Raw genomic sequence first — 12,754 nt, forward strand, 5'->3', positions numbered from 1 at the left:
CGCTTAGGCGCGACTCTGGAACGGGCCATCAGGAATGACAGATACACTTCACCGTGTCTGTCAGTGGTCCGGAGGTACGCCACTGAACCATAAGCCTCTTCTGAGGCGTCGCAAAATACATGCACCTCTCTCTGGAGACCGGAGATGTCCACGGACTTTGGCAAGTACGGTCGGGGCAGAGTGATTTGAGGTAAGACTTGAAGTTCTTCTTCCCAGTCTTTCCACTGCTGCAGAAGCTTCTCCGGTAGTAGTGGATCATCCCATCCCCTGTGTTTGTCCCAAAGGTGTCGGACAATTATCTTAGCCCTGGTGGTGTAGGGTAAGATGAAGCCCAAGGGGTCGTACTCCAGAGTCATAAGGGGAGGTGAGGGGTGTCATCCTGGCATTTCCCTCCTGGTGAGTACTCTCTAATTTCTCTCTGTACCTCTCACCGATGTAGCCTCGATAATCGACCTCATAATCTGCATAGTGCACAGGTGGGCGAATGTGCCGCTTGGGACGTGTACCACAAGCATCATACTCTGGATGTAATTCCATCTCTGACGTAAACCCAGTGATCCGGCTCGAAGGACCATCAATGAAGTGAAGATAATAGGTAGACGCTCAGTCTAGGTGCTAATTCTGGGTTTATCACCAGGTTCACTCAGGAGTGTCGGCCAGAACACCACTTAAGGCCAAATATTCCAGAGTATGAAATGACGAGCTGAGAGATAGTTCTTATTATTCTGTTTATTCTTTCCTCTTTCTTGTGTCAGTAATTTTCAGTGTGTAATTTGAGTGTGGTTTCTATACAAAGAGAAACAAAATACAAATGAATAAAGGAAACATATGCATACACATAATTTCTCCTTAAGCACTAATATACATTACCATATAAATAAACAATAGTCAGAATATGTCTATATATATCTTAAACTCTAAAATGTAGGCAGAGAAAGATTCAAACACTTACATGGGATTCTCAGATTTTCTATGCATTAAGTCACCAATAACGAACTTTCTGTCATCTATGATATAGCTACTCAATAGCCTAGATAGCCTATAATGGTCCAGATAATAATATTTAACACAACATATTTTACTCAACCACAAAGTACTGATAAGTAGTAAAGTATAAATCAGGTGGATTGAAGCTAGAAAGTAACGTCCGAACGCGAATATAATTAACACAACGCTCGCGTAGCGACCCTTAAACTCCTAACTCTCATCCATATCAAATAACAGAAATAACAGCTAACAAAGAAATGCAATATCACGAGTAATACAGCAGAAATACTTACTTTTCTCATTCACGCACACTCCGAGGAAAATGTCGCTCACAATGAGAATCCAACTGACTGACGATCTCTATCGTACTGCGTACTAACTTTGACAACCGACCGACTATCTTTCATACTGCATACTAACTGTGTGACGTCACATACAATATACAAACCAGCGCGCGCGTCCGCTATCCTATTACAAGCACTGAATAAACGGCAGTAAACGTAAAACATAACTCACAATATGGTCAACTGTACTAAATAATAGCAACTCTAATATAACTTTGGGCCTTTTCTACAAGACGCATAGGCGTCGAAACGTTAGTCGTTTTGCACCATTAAAAATGACTTTAAACGTTGTGTGCTCCGGTCCTGCTCCTTGGTCCTAGCTAGACCTTGGGTCTCCTCTTAACAATTCTGTCACATTTACCTCAGGAAAGCCATTTAATGACCATAATATAGGCTATAGCACGTTAGTTGGCTAGAAAAAAAGAGCTATAGAGAGTATTTTGCTAAATATGCAGGGTCGGCGCCAGGACATATACGGAACGAGGGGGCCTCGTTGTGTCACTGGGGGGGCATACCTCTCCCACCCTCAATAATAATAATACACCCACTTTTAATTAAAACAACAACAACCTCTATAAATCCATGATTGCTTGAATGATCAAGCACGTTAGGTGTTTTAGATGAATACAGATTATGAATAAAGAGTAGAAGTTGACTGAAAAAAAAAATACTTAACGTCATGACGTACAGTCATATTTCAATCAATTACATACAAGCTGCTAGTGACGTAATTTAATCGCCTGTCGCGAGTGAAAATGCAAAGTTGCAAAGCTGATTTTATTCTAGTAAAACTAAATTAATTTACAAAAAAAAAAATATATTTATATATATAATAATAATAATAATAAATAATATTATATATATATTATATATATTATTATTATTATTATTATTTTTTTTTAATAGGCCTATATATATATATCGTCGCTGTCGGGCGGAATCCTCGTATCTCTCAGGAAATTAAAAAAACGGCATATTTTTTGAGTTATTAAACATTGTATCGTTAAAGTTGGTATTATACCTTATATTGCTATCCTATACTGTGGTGTACCAACATTAACACAACATTTCCCCAAAATCATGTTTAATCAGAGATACGAGATTTATGACTTGGGAGCAGGGAGATACGAGGTTACGCTGTCATTGTTGATAAGAACGGTACGGAGACGTCGCTGCTGCCAGCAGTGTTCATCAAAGTCTGCGGTCGCGTTGAGCCTTTTGACAAGAGATAATGCTTTAAGAGCCATTCAAATCTAATGATTGTGGTTACTTACATCTTCCTAAACTTCAATTTAAACGTTTAAGAGCTATAAGTGAAGCAGAACAAAAAACGATGAGCTGACTAACGTTACGCTGTCTAATAGGCGGAAATTAGACCAGTAGACGTACCTTTTTTCTCCCATAAATAAAAACCTTGCTACTTGGGGTATTTTACATGCACAGTGCCAACTTCGAGTCAGTAAAATAATAACAATAATTTAATGCTGGTATCCAAAACATTTAATTCAATTCAAGTATTATATTAGATACATTTTAAAACTTCAATGCACACGTATAATAAGCCTAGTAATAATAAGCCTAGTAATAAGTAGACATTTAAAATACATCAATAACTAATATCATAGTTTAAGGCTTGCTTTACGTGTTGCTCGACGAGGACTTCTTAATTGTTGTGACTTTCAATCCTGAGGAGACAAAATGCCGTGAGGCTCCTGCCGCGGAGTGAAGAAGAGGTGGAGTTACGAGGATTCTCAGACAGTTGAAGTGTCCAATGGAGTTAAGAGATTTGCTCTCAAGCCATTTTCAACACTTTAGATTGGTTAATAATTTGTAAAAATAACAGTACCACGTGGGGACTGACCAATAGCATCGATTTGTGAAAAAATCCGAGGCAGGGTGGTGTGCTGACCAGAGGTGAGGGGGCACAGTAACCTAGGTGGCCGGGCCAGGCCCCCTGGGGCCCCCTCGTGGCGCCGACCCTGTAAATATGTGTACTTTATTACATATTTGTTATATTTTTACTTATATCATTAAATAAAGTTGTTATTATAATAAAAACTCATTATATTTCGCATTCAATCTTGAGTTATTTTCATCCTTAAATAATACTGCCAGCTGATAGGGCTCTCTGTATGTTTACAGCATTAGGTGAGATTTTTTTTTTCTTGAGAAAAATTAACGCCTATCTTGTGTACCTAACATTTATCCAAATGAGTCAATATTAAATCAAATCACAAGAACTGAATTGAATTGAAATCGTGAAATTTGTGTCAAGCAATAATAAAAAAACGTAGCTTACCAGAAATTATACCATATAAACATTGTAACGTGTTGTCACTAAACCTAATAAAATTCTGTTTAGTTACTAAAATGTTTTGACAATCACAATACACTTATTGTGATGCAAGATCCCCCCCCCCTCCCCCATATATATATATATATATATATATATATATATATATATATATATATATATATATATATATATAATTAATTAATCAATTGATTAATTCATTCATTTGTTTAGTTTTATTTTTTACCAAGTATCACCAGGTTTCATGTGAAGCAGTATAGAGTTAATGCACCAACACTGGCAATCACACATACAAGCATTACTAAGTTGATATAAAATATTGTTCCTGAATGTGTGGGGAAATTCATAACTGAAATAGTATTATGTACACCTACTGTATCAGTTGTGATTGGCAAGTGCGTTTCTTCTGATTACAAACACTAGTTCCTATTACAGTGAATCTGATATGGCCCGTTTATATTTATGCACAGAGACATTCAGATGTGATAGAGTAAAGGGAAACTCATGTGAACCTGTGTTTTGCAAGTTTAAGTTTAAATAAAAACTTGGATTACTGTTATAAATCTCTCAAGTCCTGTTATTTCATTTGGTTCTAAAGGAAATTGTTTGGCTTCAAGGTTTTGGACTTATGAACATTTTAATAGACATCAGTGTCTGTCTGACTAATTAATGTCATTTTATTAATAGATTGGTGTGCCAAGAGTGACACTAGAGTCTTCACGTAGACTGAGTTAAGCAAGAATATTGTGACAAAAATGATAATAGGACATTATAGCCATTAACAAAATCATAGTACTTGGATACCTGAGTACATTTGAAGGCAAATACTTTAGTACTTTTACTCAAGTGAATGTTTAAAGGCAGCACTTCTACTTTTACTTGAGTAATATTTTACCTTGGGTATCTGTACTTTAACTCAAGTACATGGCATGTGTACTTCGTCCACCACTGGTTTTTCACAACAATCCCTCTGCTATCAAACCTCAGGATCTTAAAGACCCTTGTAGTATAGTGCGTGAGTTATCGCGAGAAGTGACGAGAGAGAGAGTTAGGAAGTTAGAGAGAAAAACGAGGAACGTGAGGAGAGTGATTTGACATGCAGACCTGAGTTCAATAAAACTATAGAAAACCAAAAGAGAGGTGTTGTTCTTGGATGACATCACAACAATTGGCGACGAGGATAATAAGGGAAATCTGTACTCTCGTTAGACTGACCTGAAGAAAAGTCGCCATGGCCACTGCACAGTTAACACCGCCAGGACCACTTAACCTCGGAGTTGTGGATTTATACACGGAGTATAAGATGTGGAGAGAGTCGTACACTTTCTTTGAAATAGCGAGCGGATTAACAGAAGCAGAGGATAAAGTGAAAAGAGCCACATTGCTGCATTGTATAGGAGCGCCAGTACAGCGGATTTTTGCCAATCTGCCAGGTGAGAAAAATACATATGAACGAGCGGTGGCTGCGTTGGATGCATACTTCACTCCTCGTAGGAATGCCGTTATGGAACGTCATAAATTTAGACAGAGGGCTCAGTCGTTGGACGAGACAGTTGGTGCATTCTTGAATTCGTTGAGAGAGTTGGCCAAATCGTGCGAGTTTGGAGCTTTGGAGTCAGATATGCTGAGAGATCAACTGGTAGAAAAGAGTGTAGAAAAACGGCTGCCTGACAAATTGTTGCAAGAGGAAGGATTAACTTTGGAAAAAGCGTTAAAGATCGCGCGAATCTTCGAGGCAGCACAAGAAGAGTCAAAGATGCTGTCGGAGCAATCAAGCAATTTGAAAGACTGTCAAGTGCACTTCACTAGGCAGCATACTCGCACGCAACGAACGCATGCAAAAGGAACGAGAGTAAACAAAGATGAATCGCGTGCAGACAAAGATAGGAAATGTCACAGATGCGGGTTGGCCACGCACAATTCCAAGGAATGTGGAGCAAAGACAGCTAAATGCTTGTATTGTAAGAAAGTCGGACACTTTGCAAGGACATGTAGAAAAAAAGAAGCAGATTAGAAGATGAGAGACAAGCCCGGATTTAAAGAGAAACACATAAGAACTGTGCATGAGTTTGATTCGGATGATTCCGAGGAATTCGTCTACTCCATCGATTCAGAAGGTAAAGAGACCGTAAAAGTGCAAGGCCAAAGAATCTAAATGATTGTGGATACTGGAAGTGGGAAAAATTTCATCAGTGAACAACTGTACAAGACTATTTTCAAACAGAAAGGCATCACTCTGTGCCCGACGAATAAAATATTTTTTGCTTATGCGCAAGATAATCCACTCAAATGTGAAAGTTCCTTTGAAGCTTGTTTAAAATACAAAGAGAGAACCATAACAGACACCATCTATGTGATTAAAGGAATTGTAGAACCACTGCTGGGCAGGAATGCATGTTTTAAGCTAGGAGTTTTACATGTGTCGGATGTGAACAAAGTGGACAATTCCCCATACAGGTTCAGCATCCTGACAAAAGAGTATGAGTCACTCTTCAAAGGACTTGGACAAATTACAGGATATTTTCACAGAGTTACGGTGGATGAGAAAATAGCACCTGTAGCACAAGGACTAAGACGAGTTCCATATCACATGATTGAAGCTGTCAATCAAGAGCTAGATAAGATGATCGAAGATGGAATAATAGAGGAAGTCAATGAAGGTGCAGAATGGATCTCCAATCTCTTATTGATACCAAAGAAAGACACTACAGAGGTGAGACTGTGTGTTGATTTAAGAGAAGTCAATAAAGCAGTCATTCGAGAAAGGCATCCAGTTCTGACAGTTGATAGCATTCTACAAGCAATGCAAGGTGCTAAAATATTTGCCAAGTTGGATGCCAGAAAAGGATTTTGGCAGGTTGATTTAGCAGAGCAGTCAAGACATCTAACAACCTTTATCACACATAGAGGGTGCTACCGTTTCCGGAAAGTTCCTTTTGGTCTTTCTAGTGCACCAGAGGCGTATCAAAAAGCCATGGACTCCATACTTTGTGGGTTAACAGGGGTAGTTTGGTACATGGATGATGTTGTAGTGTATGCGGACACTGCTAGTAAGCTGGAGGAAAGATTGAGAGCAGTGTTTGAAAGATTCAAGGAAAGAGGACTTAAACTGAACAAAGATAAGTGCTCTTTTGGACTAAAACAAGTAGAGGTTCTGGGTCATTTAGTAACTTCCGAAGGAATTAAACCTGATCCCAGGAAAGTGGAAGCTGTGTGTGGAGCACCCAGGCCACAAAATGTAAGTCAGTTGAGATCTTTTCTGGGTACATGTGGATACCTAATGAAGTTTGTTCCTAACTTTGCCAACATCTCAGAACCACTCAGACGACTAACAAGGAAGAATGTTCAGTGGGAATGGACAACTCAGACTGAACAATCATTTAACAGCATGAAAGTAGCTCTGACAAGCGAACCTTGTCTGGCCTATTTTCAACTTGGTGCACCAACGTATGTGATGAGTGATGCTAGCCCTGTTGGCCTCGGGGCTATTCTGCTTCAAAGGCAAGACGATGGACACAACAAACCAGTTGCTTATGCAAGTCGTTCCCTAACTGCCACAGAGAGACGATATTCCCAAATTGAGCGTGAAGCTCTTGGCTGTGTTTGGGCTGTTGAACGTTTCAGAACATATCTGTGGGGAGGAAAATTTACATTACAGACTGATCATAAGCCGCTAATTCACATGTTTAACCCTGAGAAGGCGACACTGCTTCCACCACGTATTCAGCGTTTAGGATGGAGATTGCAGCCATATGATTATAAAATAGAGCACATTGTCGGTAAGACAAATGTCGCAGATTCTCTATCCAGGCTTCCCTTGCCAATGACTGAAACTACTGAATATGTTGAGGATTATGTGAAGAAAGTGTTACTGGTGCAGACACATGATTTACAGGCACTGACCGTTGAAGTGATTAAAGAGGCAACAGAACGTGATCCAATTCTTCAGCAGTTGATTCAAGCAGTTCACGCAAACCAGTGGCCAAATCCAGTTCCAGAAGTGTTAGTTCCGTATCAGCGTTGTGCGACTGAATTGTTATATGATGGACTTGTACTTCGTGGAAATAGAATTGTGCTTCCCTCTTCTGTAGTAAAAAAGGCGTTGGGCCTCGCTCATGAGACACACCAGGGTGTAGTGAGAACAAAGCAGTACCTAAGGTGTAAGTTTTACTGGCCCAACATGGACTTGGACGTTGAGAGAATAGTTCGAGATTGTGCAGCATGTATAATGAATCAACCTCTTCAGGACGACCAACCGCTGCAACCACTTGAGCTGCCCCCAAGGCCGTGGACAAAGCTGGGAATTGACTTAGTAGGACCAATTCAAGGTGAATACATTCTGACTGTTATTGATTATTTCTCTTCCTTTCCTGAGGCGGTCGTGGTAGCTGACATATCCTCACAATCAGTCATAGCAGAACTGATGAAAATGTTTGCTCGTTTTGGCTATCCATCAGAAGTTGTAACTGACAATGGCAGACAGTTTGTCAGTCAAGCGTTTGACGCGTTTCTCAAGAATGGAGGTATCACACACATAAGTGCTTTGCCGTACTATCCTAAGAGTAACGGGAAGATTGAACGATTCCATCGATATCTCAAGAAGGCGTTTCGAGCATGCAAGTGTGAAAATAAAGTGTGGAAAGCGGAGCTTCCAAAAATTCTGATGTCTTATCGTGCCACTCCTCATCGTGCTTCGGGAGAAACACCTGCATTTTTGATGTTTTCTAGAGATATTCGAACAAAATTACCAACCTTGGACCTGTTACAAGAACAGATCACAGAGGAAGTCAAGACACATCATCAGATGTACAAGGAGAAAATGAAAAACTATGCAGATAAAAAAAACAGAGCAAAGGATCATTCCTTCAAAGTGGGAGATGTAGTCTATGTTGCAAATACGGAGCAGGGAAAGTTGGACTCAAAGTTTAAAGGTGCTAGGTATGTCCTTCTGTGCAAAACGTCAGACAGCTCATTTGAACTTGTGAATACAGAAGATGGATCTTTGGTCAAAAGAAATGTTAAACACATGAGACATGCGTCGTTGTCCGTGGATTCACCTGTTCCTGAGCTTGAGGAGGAGAGGGTTAGCCCACATCTGCAAAGTGAACAAGTGAAGACTGAGCAAGAGCAGAAAGAAATGTCAAAGTTGCCAGAGACTGTTCCTTTGGAGAAGCCGTTAACGACTAGAAGTGGTCGTGTTGTGAAGAGACCAGCTAAGTTTAAGGATATGGTCACTTGAAGTAATTATTTAGTTACGTACTGTTATTTAGTACATACTGTCTTCTGTGTTTAGCTTGAAGAGAAGAACTTAATTTACTTAGTTAAACTTTTTAGTTTACTTAATTAGTAGATAGGTTGTTTTAAGTTTTAAACTTAAAAATTAACAAAGGAAGGGATGTAGTATAGTGCGTGAGTTATCGCGAGAAGTGACGAGAGAGAGAGTTAGGAAGTTAGAGAGAAAAACGAGGAACGTGAGGAGAGTGATTTGACATGCAGACCTGAGTTCAATAAAACTATAGAAAACCAAAAGAGAGGTGTTGTTCTTGGATGACATCACAACAACCCTGATGGGGCAATCAGACCAACAGCAGATTCCTCTTATACTCCTCTTATGATAAGAGATTTGACTCCAGACGGTGAGAAACACTGGGAACTACTACTTTCATTACTTGGCTGTATGGAGTTGATTTTCTCCCCAGCCTCGACCTCAGAGGCAGTTGAATATTTACGATCAGATATCCTGATGTGTGGGGGGAACCCCGAGGACGCGTCACGTGAAACGAAACAATATCCAATCAGAAAGCGAGATGATGGAAGACGGAAGCATAACAAATGCAGTCATGGCGCAGCACAAAGTGAAACTGATGTGGACAGCAGAGATGGAGGATCAGCTTGTTGATTTGTGGCAACAGCACGAATGTTTATACAACGTGTCGTGTAAAACCTTTCCGAACACTATCATCACAATTTCTTCCTGCATATCGTCCGCCATGCTTATTCTGAGGTCTCGTGAGATTTCCTGTGTTCACAGTCGAGACTCTGGTTGAAAATCTGTTTGTGTGTGTGTGTGCTGTCTTTGTCACATCATGGCACACACACACTATAGGAGCAAAATGCTTCAGTCTAGGATTTTTTTGTCCTCATGTTTGTGGTCTATCACATTTTGAAAATCTTTTACAATAAGATGTAAAAAATCTTTTGGTGTGTACCCAGCATAAACCCACTGAATCTGAGCTACTTATTTTTCCTTTCAGAAATCAGAGAAATCGTACCCCTGTGTAAAAATCATTTGCTACTTTATTGTGTTGTGTTTGTGGGAGAAGTAACTACACTTATTAACAGGGGTCGCTCATATGTTACGTCCGGTTGAGATTTGAGATTTTGCTCTGCAAGTCCGTCTGGCCAAGAGCCCATTCAAGCCCATTTCCAATGTTTCCAAAAGGAGGCACCAGTCACAAACGTTGAGGCGGGCTTTACACGATGACGATAGCGCAGCAACGTTGAAGCAGATTTTGTACATAACAAAGATGGCTGCCGCCGTGGAACATCACTCGTTCGAGTCAGCTATCACGTCTGTTTTAAGCGATTTGAACGTTTCCTTTTTGTTACAAACCGAGCAAAGAACAACACTCGAAGCCTTCCTATAGCCTTCACACCGTCGCTCTGCATAATTCGTCTCCTTCATCACTCTGATTGGTTTTAGGTCTATCCAGTTGCGCCCAGAGGCGTTTGAGCGCCGTCCGTTGGTGACGCCCCTTTAATGAACTGTCCCCAGATCCTCTCTCAGTTACGACCGAGAATCGGCTGGAGTCAACCAGGCTAACAGCTTGATGCACTTTCATTGAATTTCGTCATAAAGCAGACGGGGTGATGGGGAAAATATGTTTTTAAATGTTTTAAGTCATTTAAGTCACACTTCATTATTTTTACTTGTGTATTGTTGTCAATTTTTCGGGGTGGTTATTAATCAATTTTTAATATTTTGGTTACTGAAGCCTTTATTACTGCAATTTTTTGTATTATTTTAGTCATTTTAATTATTATTTTTTTTTGATGACTAAAATTTCTGCAATTCCTCAACAGTGGTGAAATTAATCACTTGGGCTCTTTTGCTCACGGTCTTACTTCCCACACGGTGAACAGTGTCACAGGTACGGTATATGTCAAAGGATCTGGATACTAACTACCCGATAGGAAGAAGCGCTGAACACAAAAACAAGCGCTTCAAGCTCAAGTCCCCCGTTATGAAGGAATGCGAAGAGATCGGTCAGTGTCGGCCTTGTAAGCCCGTAGTCTGCTCTCGCAACACTAACCCCATCACAGAAAAGGGACAGGACTGGGACGTCTTGATGTGGCAATACTGCTTGGGTGACGGCACAACCTAAAACACTGGTAAAAGATCTCATTAATACGTCACATGCATGTTTCATCATTTTGACCCCAACACTACATGGAAGACTTTTATTTTTAAGTGTATATAACACAAAATGATGGAGCAGATCTCGTTTGTACCTAATAGAGTTCATGAATGTACAACTACTAAATATTAAATGCTATAATATAGTATATATACAGTATATATATAGTACTATACAGTATTAAATAATTATATTATTATTAGAAATTTAGTATAATTTGAAGAACAATGGAAGATATTTCATTGCATTTCTTGTGTTGGTGTCTCTTTACGGTACAAAGATATTTAAAAGATTAAGTTCATGTTTCAATAATTTAACAACACATTTACATTATGATTCTCTGATATGGTCATAACATGCAGGAGAACAAATAAAGTATTTCTATTGTTTCTGTTCAAGTGTTATTTTGATGATGGTAAAAGTATTTATTCTTGATTTAATTCATGTTTAGCTCTTTTCGACCCTGCAGTTCTTTCACAAACCCCAGTTTGGCCCTGATGTCATTTTTAATGTGCTTCATGATGTTACATATATATTTTTTTCTCTTTGTTGTTTTAATATCAATATTGTCCACAACAATCCCATTTAAATCTATGCAATAAAGTAATCTAAATGTAATCACAAAGTAGTCCGAGTAGAGTACCTAATATATGTAATCCAAATAGATTGTACATGTAATTTGTAATCAGTAGCAGGCTACAGTTTGTGAGTTATCTACCAGCCCGCCGTGTGTGAAACAGGGGATTTTATTCAAGTTTAGGACAGTCAGAAAACATGTCAGACACAATGGATGCACCATCTGTATTAATGGTAAATTTAGATATTTAGAGTTTTTTTTTTTTTTTTTTTTTTTTTTTAGATTTACAATAAAACTGTCTAAGTTGCATGCACAAAATACCATAATATTTTAAAAGTACAATAGAATAAATAATTTAATTTACAGCGCCTTCATAAATTGAATAAAAACATTAAAAAAAACAAGAAGTTAAACACCTGTCTTTAATAAAGGTGCTGTACGTAACTTTTTCATTCTATTAAAGCATAAAAATACCATAATATGTTGCAGATATTTAGGAAACATGCTAAGTTCACATACTCGTTTCTCTGAAAAACACTTTTACTGCCAGTTATTTTACTTATTATTTTACACGTTCCGTGTTGTCAGTCGGGTTTTGTTTTGGTCTGTGTGACTCCGCCCACTGCCAGTTCAGCCAATAGTATTTCGACACCCCGGGATGCCAGTTGGCGGGAAACACAGCGTATCGTAGCCTTGGAAACGAGCAAACAAACTGGTCAGAGATTGCAGATTCCACACAACCTAAAAAGCCTCGGTATCCATCTAAAAGTCTCTAAGAACGAGAGCATATTAAAACATGGATAAATCAACTCATTAACTTACAGTCTGTAAGTCTCCTTGGTTTTCGTCATCAGTTGCACTCGCTCCTGTTGTGTCCTCACACTGGCGACCCGCGTGAGCGTCGAGTCTGAGGAGGCGGGGCGGGAGAAACAACGATCTAGGATATTTTGAATTTGGACTGCAGTACCAATTTCGACCACTAGTTGTCATTCTTACAGACTGCACCTTTAAAGTTAAATATACTGTATATATATATATAGGGGAAAATAAGCGTACTTTGGGTGTCTTGATCATCATAATTATTTTTATGACAGGCCTATTCAAAGAGGAACAA

Source organism: Squalius cephalus, assembly GCF_949319135.1.
Source record: "Squalius cephalus genome assembly, chromosome: 9".
NCBI lineage: Eukaryota > Metazoa > Chordata > Actinopteri > Cypriniformes > Leuciscidae > Squalius > Squalius cephalus.